General features: G+C 41.4%; 1 pseudogene; it reads right to left on the bottom strand.

The window, feature by feature from the left end:
- Window positions 1–5389: 5389 nt before the first annotated feature.
- LOC107150179 lies at window positions 5390–5827 on the bottom strand (annotated as a pseudogene).
- Between the last annotated feature and the right edge of the window lie 8374 nt (window positions 5828–14201).

The following is a 14201-nucleotide window of genomic DNA, read 5'->3' as shown; positions in this document are numbered from 1 at the left end:
ACCTTGCGCGCGCCGAGCTCCCTGCGCGCGCGAAGCACCTTGCGCGCGCCAAGCGCCCGCGGTGCCCATCCTTTCTGCTGTCCTATTATCCTCTTAGGACAAGAGTGGAAGCACCCATTCAGGACTAGGTGGACTCCAGAACCAAACCCTGAAGTTCCACCACTCTCTGTAACCTGCTAATGGTGGGGCCTCAGTTTCCCATCCCTACTAAGAAGTAGGCCAGACATCTCCAACTTTAATGTGCACGCTCGGCACCTGCAGATCTTGTTAAACTGCAGATCCTGGCCTGGTAGGTGGGGTGGGCTGGAGACTGCGTTTCTAACAAGTTCCAGGTGAAGCCGATACTGCTGGGCTAGGCTTCTTCCCATCCCGCAGACACAGGCTCGTTCATCCTAGTGCCCCCTGCTCAAATACACATTGAGTCAGACGTTGAGGTGTTAAGTGCTTGTGTCTGGAGATAGGCAAATCTAGGAGGAAATTCCCGCTCTGCTCATCTTGATTGGATGACTTTGGGCAGTCGTCTGACCTATCTGTGCCTCAGTTTCTTGATCTACAAAAGGTAATTCCAACAGTGTCTGCCTCATAGGATTGTTGGTGAAAGGCTGATGAGAAAATGGTCATAAAGTTCTCAACACGTTGGAAGTGCTCAATGAACGTTAGCCATTATTAATGTTACCATGTTTGGACACACACATCTTAATTAGGCATCTTGATATTTGTCTCCCTCGTCAATTGTAAGGATGCTATAATTCTCCTCTTCATTACCACAGCCACAGAACCTAGCACAAGACTTGGCACAGAGTATGCGCTCAGTCAACATCTGTGGCTATTAAGAAAAAGAGGCTGGTATGGTTTGGATAGGTGTCCCTCAAAAGCCCATGTGTCAAAGCTTTGGTCAAGAGCCTGTGGTGCTCATTGGGTGGCTGTGGAACCTTTAAGAGATGAGGCCAAGTGAAAGATCTTGCGGCCATTGGAGGTGTGGCCTCGAAGGGGATTGTGGGAGCCTGGCCCCGCCTCTTCCTCTTCCTGTTTTCATTTCCCGCCAACTTCTAGCGGAGCAGCTTTCTGCCTCTTTCTGCTATGATGTGCTGTCTCACCTCAGGCTCAACGAGTCAGCAGCCAGCCTACCTTGGGTTTAAACACCTAAAATTGTGAGCCTAAATGAATCTTACCTCTTTATAAGTTGATTACCTGAGGTTTGTTAGGGTAACAGAAAACGAAGGCCACCTCTGGTCTTTGTACAGCTCAGGGGACGCCCCCGCCGCAGCTGGGGCTCAATGCCCTCCCTCTGGTCCTGCCCTGGAGAGCGTCTTGCAGCCCTCAAACGCCTGCCTGCTTCTCCTTTCATCTTGGCTCCCAGCGGCACCAGTCTTTCTGTATCTCCATCCCCACAGAAAACCCTCCCTTCGGCCATCTTCCCTTCCCCCTCGTGTCTTAGTGTTTGACGCAGCGTCGGCCCTGTCTTCACCTCCCACTCGTTCCTCAGCCCACAGCAATCTGGCGCCCTCCCCCACCACTCCTCTGAAAATCCTGCCTGTAAAGTCCCCAAAGCCCTCTTCATCTGACAGATCCTGTGGTTCTTTTCCCATCCCCATCCTGCCTGACCACTAGGTAACTTTCTGCCCCGCCCTCCCTCCTGAACTTTGGAAAATTCCACCTGTGTGGTTTTTCTGGACTCTGTTAGCCTCAGCTGCCTTTCTCTCCCTGCTTCTCTGATTCCCCTTTCTCTCTCTCCTGAAGCTTGGCTTTTCTCCTGCTTTGAACCAACCCAATGAAATGTTGATGGCTCCCAAATCTCTGCCCCACCCCCCCCAATGCTGTCTGGAGTATGTTTGAAAGCAAAGATTCTATAGGGTGTTCAGGGTGAGATAGGGCGTCGCACCCAGACTCTGACATATGGGTTCTGTTAATTCTTTGCTTAAGGCTCCTTATCCATCTCAGTTGGGGTTAATATTAGTTCTGATCCCAAAGGGTGGTCAGAACTAGTAGCCTCAGTAGGTGCTCTGTGAACAGTCACCATTATTTTTATTGTGATGAAGAGGAGGAAGAAAAGTATCTCTTGCTAAAAGCCTTCATTCATTGGCTTTTCTTTTCCTATAGGATGAAACCAAATTTCTGACCTTCTCATTCACATTGTCCCATAATCTGATTGTCCCAGCCTTTCCTTCTAAATAAATGCCATTTTCTTCACATGCTAAACTATCAGTATTTCCATTTTCTTTTAGGTGATTCCCCATTGCTGAGTATAGTACCTGTGCCCAGTAGCCTCATAGTAACTAGGGGCTCATCTATTAAGTCAATAACTACATCAGAAGTTAGAGGCATTTTCCTGAATCTTAATATTGCAGTATTATCCTATCACCCCAGATCTTTGTAAATCTTCAAATCCAATTACATTTTTAATTTGTACTGGTGCACAGCATCATTAACTCCAGGGACTACTTGCTTTGAGCAGCTGTGATTCTACAAGACATTTGGAAAGTAACTTGGAACCAAAGAGAGGCCTAGTACTGACCACATCATCTGCTTGCACCCAGACTTGATTCTGTTGATGGACAGTTCTGTGACCTTAGGTATATCATATCATATCATATCATATCATATCAGATGCTACAAAGGAGAGGTCAGTGGTGCTGGAAGAGCTTGTAACTGAGGGCTCTGATCTTGTTGAGGAGAGCAGGAAGGGCTCTCTGAATAAGTGACAGATAATTGGAAGCCTGAATAGAGAGGAGTAATGAATTGGATTATGAGGGGTTTGGGGTCTTGAAGATAATCACAGGGATCAAAGCTGGAATGCACAGTGTGGAGGATGTTACTCCTGAACATGAAGCATTTTTATCAGTGATTGACATGAGAGCATATTCACCTTGGGAAGACCACTGTTAACCAGTGTGAAAATAGATTACAGGACAGGCAGGTAATGATGAAGAAGGTACTGCAGTAGTCCAGACAAAAGATGATGACACGTCAGGCCATGGACAGAGGAAGGTAAAGGTTATATTGTGGGAGTACATCCAAAGACTTGATCTAGGATTGGAGATGGTAAGAAAGGAAGGGAAGGTATCAGGCACATCTTTTGGGTCATTGAACTACAACATCCTATGAAGCAGTTGATGGTTCTGCTCCGTTTTGTGCCTATGCACCACAGCTGCCTTACTTCAGGAGTGACTTTTGCTCATGTCCTCTCAGATACTCCCCTTTGCTCATCAGATATAGCTCTTATAAACCCAGTTTAATGCTCCCCTTCATGAATTCTGAAGGAAACGCTCAGGGCTCTTTGGTGATAGTAACACCCAGGATAAAACAACATTTGCAACCTTTACACACTTTAGAAACTATCTGTTATGGTTTGGATGTAAGGTATCCCCCAAAAGCTCACGTGTGAGACAATGCAAGAAAGTTCAGAGGACAAATGGTTGGGTTGTAAGAGCCTTAACCCAATCAGTGAATTAATCCCCATGATAGGGATTAGCTGAAGTGGTAGGGTGTAGCTGGAAGAGGTGGGAATTGGGGCATGGCTTTGGGGTATATATTTGTGTCTGGCAAGTGGAGACCTCTCTGCTTTTCTGATTGTCATGTGAACTGCTTCCCTCTACCACATTCTTCCACCATGGTGTCCTGCCTCACCTTGAGCCCTGAGGAATGGAACCGGCTGTCTATGGACTGAGACCTCTGAAACCGTGGGCCCTGTAATGAAGTTTTCCTCCTCTAAAATTGTTCTGGTCAGAACTTTTAGTCATAGCAGCATAAAAGCTAATCAAAATACTATCCTGTCCAGGTAGTGATTACTCCCTATGTTCATCTTCTGCAACCGTGCTTGCTCCATGTAGCTGCTGCTTCTCCATCTTGGGTCCCAAAAGGAGGTAATGGAGCAGAGATTTCCCTAACCAAACCTCAGGCCCAGAGACATACTTACTTATATGCCACTGAGATTTTGAGATTGTTGCATAGTAAAAGTGATTGATAAACTTACCACAGGCTGTGCTTGGGCCTTCATACACCCCATCTCTCTTATGCTGCATACTGTGGCATCAGCATGGCAGTACCTGTGTTCTAAAGATAAAGAAACTGAAGCTTAGAGAGGTTGAGCTACTTATTCAAAATCACACAGTGGAGCCAGAATTCAACCCAGTTTTCTGATTTATATTCTACATCCTGCAATGTCTGACTTCAGGACTCTTCTTGTGGTGTTAACCACATAAACTTGTCTTCTTCTTTTTGATCTAGGTGGAAAAAGTAGGGGATGAAGGAGTAAATTCATAGCCTCTTCCTTTTCTAAGGGGAACTAACCCAAAGACATTGGCTCAGAACTTAATCATTATATCCTGGATGCCAACCTAAGAAGCCCCCATCTGGGTCCTGTTTCTATGGGAGAATGCGTTCCAAATTCCAAAACACTTGATTTTATACTTGCGTCGTTCTCTTCTGGAGTTGGCTAGCATCTCTGTGTGTGAACACACATGCTTCCTTATGTTCTAAGATTTCCTGTGATTTTTATGTACTCACTTACCTGGTTCAGATGTCTAAAGTCAGTGTCACATCGTAGATATTTGCATTTACCTATACATAAGGCTCCCAGACCTACTGAATCTGCCACACAGGCTCAACTCCTGGGGTACCATTCATGTTGTCACTCTGTAGTGCCCCCTGGAATTGTGCGAGAGGATGATCCCAAGCCCCTTATGACAGGCCACAACTGACCCGGCTAAAAGGCCATGCTGTCCCTTGTCAAATGAATCATGTATTTCTTGATCATATATCTTTTTGGCCCTAGAGAGACGGTACCTTGTAGTTGTACAGTATTCTGTGGGGGATACATTCCCGGACTCCCAATGGGGACCTGAAACCATGGGCAGTAGGGAGCCCTAGACATACTGTTTTTTCTTATACATGCATACTTATGATAAAGTTTAGTTTGTAAACTAGGCACAGGAAAAGATTAACAATGAAAATAATAACAATTTATTATAATTAAAATTATTTAAAACTGACAAGTTATTCATTTCTGAAAATCTCCATTAATATTTCCACACTATGGTTGACTTGGAAAAGTACATAAAGAGGACTATATATCAAGGGTGCTCAGATACTTATTTCTTACGATCATAGATCAAGAACTGCCTGAATGATTCTTCAAGATACATACAACCCCAGTATTTTGTGATTTTCATTATAGAGATCTTTCATCTCCTTGGTTAGATTAATTCTTAGGCATTATTTATTTATTTATTTTTATTATTATTATTTTTTACATGAAAATGTTTATTCTCTCCCAGGACACTGATCCAGCATAGCAACCACTTGGCAACCTGGCTTCCTCTCAGCAAAGATGCAGTTCTTGAAACTGCTCTCTTCATGAGTCCCCTGCAGCTGAAGGCCTGGGCTCTGCTCACACAAAGTTCCCGGCGATGGCCAGCACCATGGAATACTCTCCTTCCCTCTGGCGCAGGCTTCTGGGTATGGGTACTTTAATTTGGATCTCTATAGGGTTCCCATTGTTCTCAGTGAGGACCATGTTGTTAGAGCCGAACTTAGGGGTCCTTCAGTGGCCAGGCCTGTGGTGTCCTACAATGAATGCATTTTTCTTCTGTCCCCTGATGACCAGCAGTATTCAGTTGCTAACTCTGCCCACCCCATTCTTGTTATAGACATAGGTACACCAAGGAGGGTGATGATATGGGGTGTTCCCCAGGGTGCTGTGGTCCACCACATGCAACTGTGTTATCTTCTCAATCACACCGAGGCTCCCAGTGGTACTGAAACAGCTCTAGCTGAATGCTCTGTTTACACTTGTAAAAGGGCCCCAGAGTCCACTAAAAACAGCCATGGGATTCCCCAGATGACAAATCTGCTTACATTGCCCTAGAATATCCCACCTGGAGCCCCACTTGTCAAGCTCTGCCTTCTCCCACATGCCCTCTGCCCAGGCACACTGGACCTGCCAGGCAAAAAACGATCTGCTTATTTATGTCTTGAAGCTCTCGTGAATGGGGTTTTTGTTTTCTTTTTCAACCAAGTTCATTGTTGGTGTATAGGAAGACGATGAATTTTTGTATATTGATTTTATGTCCTATCATCCTCAAACAGGGATAATTCAGCTTCCTCCTTTCTTATTTGTAACTCTTATATTTCTTTCTATTGCATGATTGCTCTGGCTAAAGTTTCCAGTACTGTATTGAATAAAAGTGAAGGGAGGAGACACTCTTGTCTTATTCCTTATTTTAGAGGAAATTCTTTCAGATTTTTCCTATTTAGTATGGTTTTGCCACTAATGAAAGAAATTGAAGAAGATGCTAATAGATGGAAATACATCCAAAATTCATGGATTGGGAGAATTAATATTGTTAAAGTGGCCACACTACTGAAAGCAATCTACAGATTCAATGTAATATCCCATCAATATACCAGTGACATTCTTTTTTGGTGGAGGTGGTGGGGTTTACCGGGGATTGAGCTTATGGGTCCTTGACCACTGAGCCACAACACCAGCCCTATATTTTGTAGTTTATTTAGACACAGGATCTCACTGAGTTGCTTAAGCGCTTTTGCTGAGGCTGGCTTTGAACTCATATCATAATCCTCCTGTCTCAGCCTCCTGAGCCACTGGGATTACAGGTGTGCACCACCACACCCGGCCCATTGACATTCTTTACAGAGCTAGAAAAAATAATCCTAAAGTTCATATAGAAGCATAAAATATCTTGAATTTCCAAAATAATTCTGAACAGAAAGAACAATGCCAAAGGTATAACAATATTTTATCTCAAAATATATTATAGAGTCATTGTAATAAAAACATCATGATATTATCATAAAATAGACACACAGACCAGTGGAACAGAATAGAAAACCCAGGAATAAACCCACATCTACAGCCATATGATTCTCCACAAAGGATCCAAAAACATACATTGGAGAAAAGATAGCCTTTTCAGCAAATGGTGCTGGAAAGATTCAACTTCTGTAGAAGATTGAATCTAGATCGTGTCTCTCACCCTGTACCCCCCCCCAAAAAAAAATCAATTCAAAATGGATCAAAAACCTTAATGTAAGACCTGAAAATTGGAAACTACTAGAGGAAAACATAGGGGATACACTTCAAAATATAAGCAATGATTTCCTCAACAGGACTCAGATAACTCAGGGAATGTAACAACTGATAAGTAGCATTGCAACAAATTAAAAACTTGTGCATAGTAAAGGAAACAATCAACAGAATGAAGAGACAGCCTAAAGAATGGGAAGAGATTCTTGCCTGCTATTTGTCTGACAGAAGATTAATATCCAGAGTATATGAAGACCTCAAAAAAAGTAATTCTAATAATAAATGGGCAATATAGGTGAATAGTCACTTCTCAAAAGAAGAAGTGGCCAGTAAATACATGAAAAAATGCTCAGCATCTTTATCCATCAGAGAAATGCAAATCAAAACTACACTGGGATTCCATCATCCGAGTCAGAATGGCTATTTTCAAGAAAACCAAAAATTACACATGCTGGTGAGGATGAGAGGAAAATGAATCCTTATGTGCTATTGGTGGAAATGTAAATTAGTACAGCCACTATGGAAAATAGTATAGCATTTCCTCAAAAACTAAAAATAGAACTACTATATGATCCTGTTATACCACTTCTGAGTATATGTCCAAAGGAATTAAAAGTCAATATACCATAGAGATATCTGGGTACCCATATTCATCAGGGCACTATTCACAATATCCAAGTTATGAAATCAACCTAGATCCCCATCAACAGATGAGCAGATAAAATGTGGTATATGTGTGGGGCTGGGGATGTGGCTCAAGCGGTAGCGCGCTCGCCTGGCTTGCATGCGGCCCGGGTTTGATCCTCAGCACCACATACAAACAAAGATGTTGTGTCCGCCGAAAAACTAAAAAATAAATGTTAAAAAAATTCTCTCTATCTCCTCTCTTTTAAAAAAAAATGTGGTATATGTGCATAGTGGAGTAGTATACAGCCAAAAAATGAAATTGTGTCATTTTCAAGAAAATATGGATAGAACTGGAGATCTTCATCTTAAGTGACAAGTCAGACAAGTATTGAATGTTTTCTCTCATGTACAATTAATATGTACAAAATAATTAGAGTTAACAATTATAGCTTTTTTAAAAAAGAGGGGCAGCGAATGAATGGTCATGGAACTTATAGGTCCAAGGGAGAACAAATGTGAATGAATACCACAAAAGACCAGACAGTGGGAAAGTAGGGCTTAAAATGAAGTGGAAAAGGGTAGGGAGGAGAAAAATGCTTTGCCTCAATTGAATAACTGATTTGTCTTCTGCTTTCTAAATACAGCAGTTATATTTAGTTTTCTTCTGGATTTCCAGGAATCCCAGATCTGTTCTTCATTTGGGCTCTCCCAGAAGTAAACTAGAATCAAGCACTGTACGTTGGAAGTGATCCCAGGAAGCTTGAACAGAGGATTCAGGAAATGAAATGGGAGGAAAACAGGTTACCATGTAGGCACCTAGCTCAGTACCTCCGGGAACTCTGGGAACATTCTAGAATGTCTCAAAGTTATGCCAACCGTGGGTTAAAAAGTGGGCATGTTTATTCAATAACTTCCATTCATTATTGGTTATAGGTTGCTTTGGGGAGCATTCACTGTCTGCCACTTGTACTTGCATTCTGCATGGCCAGACACCCCCATGATGGATGGCTGCAAATCTAGGCACTCAAATCTTTGACTTGGTTTTGGATATTCATGTTCTCTCTCTTGTTACCCCTAACTTCATTATTTCCCCCTTATCATAGGGGTAGTTTCCACTTACAGGTGAGTGTGGCCAAGCTCTTAAGATATGCACAATGGGATGTACCTGGAAGAGATGTAGACCACTTCTAAGACCTTGCCTTAATAAGAATGGAATGTCATGTTTACAGCAGCACAATTCACAATAGCCAAACTATAGAACTAGCCTAGGTGTCCATCAATAGATAATGGATGAAGAAAATGAGGTATATATACACAATGGAGTTTAATTCAGCCATAAAGAAAAATGAAATCATGTCATTTGTAGAAAAACGGATGGAACTAGAGACCATCATGCTAGCTGAAATAAGTCAAACATTGAAGGTCAAGGGACATATGTTTTCTGTCATATGCAGAAGCTAGAGGAAAATGGAAAAGAAAGGGGCAGATCTCATGGAAGTCAAAGGAAGAATAGAGGAAGGGGACCAAACGGTGGGAGGGGGAGGGAGAGGGGAAGTCTTCGGGAGTGATATTGGCCAGATAATATTGTTATATTGTGTGCATGTACAAATATGTGACAACAAATCCCACATATGTACAACTATAATGTGCCAGTAAAAAATGTGGAAATTATTGAAAAAAAGGATGGGATGTGCATTCTACCATGTGCAACCTGCCTCCACTACCTGCTTCCTGGTTGAGAACTGGACTAGAGTTTCCTGCCTGGACTCAGTGATGAAAGCCACAAATTAGTAAAGGAGTCATCCTTCCGATTTTTCAATGTATTTTTTGACAGTTATGTAAAAAGAGAAACTAATTTTAAAAAAAGGGAAACATGCAATCCCACACTGTTGTATTGTGTGCATGTACAAATATGTAGTTCTCTGGTTTGGTCTTCTGGTAACAATGCTACTCTATAACTCTCCTCTCCCTCTCCTCTCCTCTCTGGAAATTTTAAAGAAATTCTGATAACCCAACATCCTGATTCCTGAGTGCTCCACATTTGTTTCTAAAATCAGCAAATATTATTGAGGGTCTACTATGTGCTAAGCATGTGCTACATAGAGGTGATCACTCAGAAGTGGTCGTGCTTTTTAGTGACATTAAAATTAGTCATCCAGGGGCTGGGGTTGTGGCTCAGCGGTAGAGCGCCTGCCTGGCATATGCGAGGCCCTGGGTTCGATCCTCAGCACCACATAAAAATAAAGTATTGACAACTACAACTAAAAAAATAAATATTAAAAAAATTAATCATTCATCTTGACAGTCACTCAAGTCCTACTGGTACAAGGTCCAGTAGAAATAGGAATGTGAACCCCTCCTCTGGAGATTGTGTTAAGACTTAAGGGCAGAGGTAACATTTATGTTAAGCCCTTGAAGTTTGAGCAAGAGCTCAGATCTGAGAAGGAGAGAAGCTGTTTCATGTCCAAAGAACAGTGTGGGCTAAGGCATAGAAGTGCCTGGTAGGCCTGGCAATGCCACTTCCTAAAACTGCTGTTCAATAGTCACCTGCGATTACTGAGAGCTTTAAATGTAGCTGATCCCAACTGATGTGTGAAACACATTCTGCAATTTGAAGACTTGGTACTAATAACCAGATATAAAAATCCTCGTCAGTGTTTGGAACACTGATTGCATGTTGAAAAATGACAATATTTGGATATATTGCATGAAGTAAAATATACCATTAAATTAATTCCATCTTTTCCCTGATTTTTAACAAGACACGTAAAACACTTTAAATATTTGTTATGGAATCCTGTGTCACCCTAAAATTCTTATGTTAAAGCATGGCCCCCAGTACCTTAGAGTGACTATATTTGAAGATAGGACCTTTTCAGAGATGATAAAGTTAAACGAGGTTCTATGGGTGGGGCCCTAATCCAAGAGAGCTGGTGTTTTTATAAGAAGAGATACCAGTGACGCATGTGCACAGGGAAAGTCACATAAAGACAGCAGTAAAACTGTCTTCCTCTGGCTTCATCTAAGAGCAAAGAAGAGGCCTGACAAGAAACAAACCCTGCTGATACCTTGATCTCAAATTTCTAGACTTCAGAACTATGAGAATATAAATTCTGTTGTTTAAGCCACCCAGTTGTGGCAGCCCAATTAGCATTAAGCAAGAAAAGTTGGGACTGTCTATAGTAAAGGTCAGTAAATCCACATCTGAGCTCTTTGCTCAGCTGGGGCTACACCTAGTTGCAAGATAATCTGGGAAATGTGGTCTCAAGTAGGAACACATTTCTTCCAGATAGTTCTACATATGGGTGAGGTAATATTTAGTGACCAGCTGGTTATCTTGGTCCTAGACACCCCCCCCACCAGGAGTTTCAGTGATGTCTCTGACTACCTGTGTGACCTAGTCCTTAGTGCCCCTCTCTGTACAATGAGCTTGTTTATCCCCACTGTATGGAAACTACCATCTGTCGCAGCCTCCAGCCCAAGTCAGAGCAGTATGTGATGCTCATTGGTATAGGTTGGGTTAAGAGAGACTGTTAAGAGTATGACTGGATACTGGATTTGGGGGTTGGGGCCTAGGAAGCAGTATAGCTTGTGTGGTAAGAGCACTGATTTTGGAGTCAGCTGCCTGGGTTCAAAAGTCACACATTCTATGCCCTTCGATGAGTGATTTGCTTCTTGGAGAACAGTTTCCTCTATAATAGGAAAACAACATTCAACTTATTGGGTTATTAGACTGATGGTTGATCTAATCCACTGTTTTTCAGACTTTGCCGTCTCTCCTCAATGTTTTGTTTTTCATATTCATGTGCCAACTGTAGTATTATCTAATATTTTCTTTATACATTTTAGCGACAGCTTTGATACATAATTCTTATGTCATGGAATTGTCCATTTAAAGTGTACTATTCAGTGATTTTGGTATATTCACAAAATTGTACAATCATTAGTACAGGAAACTCAAACACCCTAGTTCCTATTATCCCACAAAGAAACTCTATCCTTTAGTAATCACTCTCCATCCATCTCTTTAGCCCTAGATATCACTAATCTGCTTTTCTTTATAGATTTGCCTATTCTGAGCACTCCATATGAGTGGAATTATAAAGCGTGTGGCCTTTTGTATTTGGCATCTTTCATGTAATAATGTTTTCAAAATTCATCCACATTATAGTATTTATTCGTACTGATTTCTTTCTGTGGATGAATAGTGTTCTATTAAATTTTATTTATCCATTTAAAATTCAAAATCCAAAGTGCTCTAAAATTCAACACTTTCTGATGCCACAATAGGAAACTTTACACCTGAGCTTACGTGATGGGTCACAGTCAAAATGAAGTCCCATTGAAAATATATTAAAATTACCTTCAGCATTTGTGTACCAGGTGTATATGAAACATTGATGAATTTTATGTTTCAGCTTGGCTGCCATCCCTAGGATAGCACATTATATATAAGAAATATTCCACAATCCAACAGCCATAGAGTTCTTGTATATCATGTGTAAAGCCCTGGTTTGATCCCTAGCACTGGAATATGAAAAAAAGAATGGGGTTCTGGTGATTAGAAAAAAACTCTGTTAGACAAATGATAACCAGTTGGGTATGGTGGTGCACGTCTGTGATCCCAGCAACTCAGGAGGATAAGGCAGGAGGATAAGGATAAGTCCAGCCTGGGCAACATAGTGAGACCCTGTTTCAAAATTGAAGGGTTGGGGATGTGGCTTAGTAGTAGAGTGTGCCCTTGGATCCAATCTTCAATAAGAAAGAGAAAGGAAGAAAGAAGAAAACCATCAGAATGTGGATGGGAGATAATTTATAAAATAGTGTTAAATACAAAATTAGAGGTCAGCATGCTGGGTAGCAGCTGGGAGAGTTCTAGGATTCTTTCCTATGGCATGTGTTGGTCTTAACTCTTGATTGCATATTAATGCATAATATCTTTTTTTAAAGTTGGACACAATACCTTTATTCCATTCACTTTTATTTTAATGTGGTGCTGAGGCTCGAACCCAGGCCCCACGCGTGCTAGGTGAGCGCTCTACCATTGAGCCACAGCCCCAGTCCTGCATAAGATCTTAAAGCTTATTTAGGGCAGTGAGGGATCCAGTTGGCCTTAGATTGTGCCCTAGCTCCCAGCCCTGACTATGGCAGCTCAGACACTGAGGAGGGCTGGGCAACTTAGCAACTAGAACTGAGATTCAGAGAGGTATAGAAACTTTTCCAAGTTGAACAGCTCCTAAATAGCAGATCTGGAACTAGAATCCACCTCCCTGATCCCTCTGACATTTTTCTTTCTGAAAATCCTTCTTGAATCTTTGTTTCATAGTGGAATGCCCACAGATTCCTTATCAATAGACTTGAGTTTTGCTATTCAAAGTGTGGTTTGCGCAGCCTCTAGGAACTTAAAAGAAATGAAGAATCTCAGGTCCCATCCCAGGCCTACTGAATCAGAATCTGCATTTCATCAAGATCCCCAGATGATTCAAATGCACATTAACATTTTAGAAACCAGTACTAAGACGTTACAAGTGGGTTTACTCATCCAGAACCCTGATTTGAGTAACTACTCTGCCCCAGGCTCTTTCAGTGCCAAGCATGCAGAGATAAATATGTCCTCATTTCTGCCATCTAGCTAGGGGAGTAGATGAGAAACCAAAGATTCCAGACATCTGACTGACCTCACTTTTTTATTATTGAAAAAGTAATTGCTTTATTGATTTTCCTAAAAATGAATTGCTAAGAGCATCATAGGAGGGTGTCATAAGATGCCGTCATGCCATCTGAGTAGCCTGCTTTTCCTTTCTCCCTTTTTGTCAGATCTTTGGGGAAACTTCTCCCCCACTCCCTGTTTTCTGTAAACCACTTTATTGAGGGATTATTGACGTAAAAATCAATACATATAACTTGGTGAATTTGGAGCAAAGTATACACCTGTGAAACCCTCATCATAATCTGTGCTGCAAACATGCCCATCACCTCTTAAAGTTTCCTCTTGTGCTTTGATGATGCTGATGATGATAAGAACATTTAATGCAAGATTTGTACTCTTAACAGGTTTCAGGGTATTATATTCAAGTATACAGTTCAGTATTGTTAACTGTAGGCACTATGCTATAGAGTACATTTCTAGGGCTTAATCACCTTATGTAACTGAAACTTTGACCATTCGACTAATACCTACTGTTTCTCTCCTCCCCCTTGACAAACCCTTTTCCCTCTCTGCTTCTATGAGTTTGACTGCTATAGATTCCTCATTTTTGTATTTGTCCTGCATCTGGCTTGTTTCCTTAGCATAATGTCTTCTAATTTCATCCATGTTGTCACGAATGACAGGATATCTTTCTTTTACAAGGTTGAATAATATTTAATTTTATTATATATCACTTTTTCTTTTTTAATTGATTTTATTTTTAAATACATGACAGCAGAATGCATTACAACTCTTATTACACATAATAGAGCACATTTTTTTATATCTCTGTTTTTATATAAAGTATCCATTTGTCCATTTATGGATGTTTATCTTGCT

The sequence above is a fragment of the Marmota marmota genome, unplaced genomic scaffold (assembly GCF_001458135.2).
Source record: "Marmota marmota marmota unplaced genomic scaffold, marMar, whole genome shotgun sequence".
NCBI lineage: Eukaryota > Metazoa > Chordata > Mammalia > Rodentia > Sciuridae > Marmota > Marmota marmota.
Note: the sequence above shows the minus strand (reverse complement) of the source record. Positions and strands in the feature narration are given on the sequence as shown.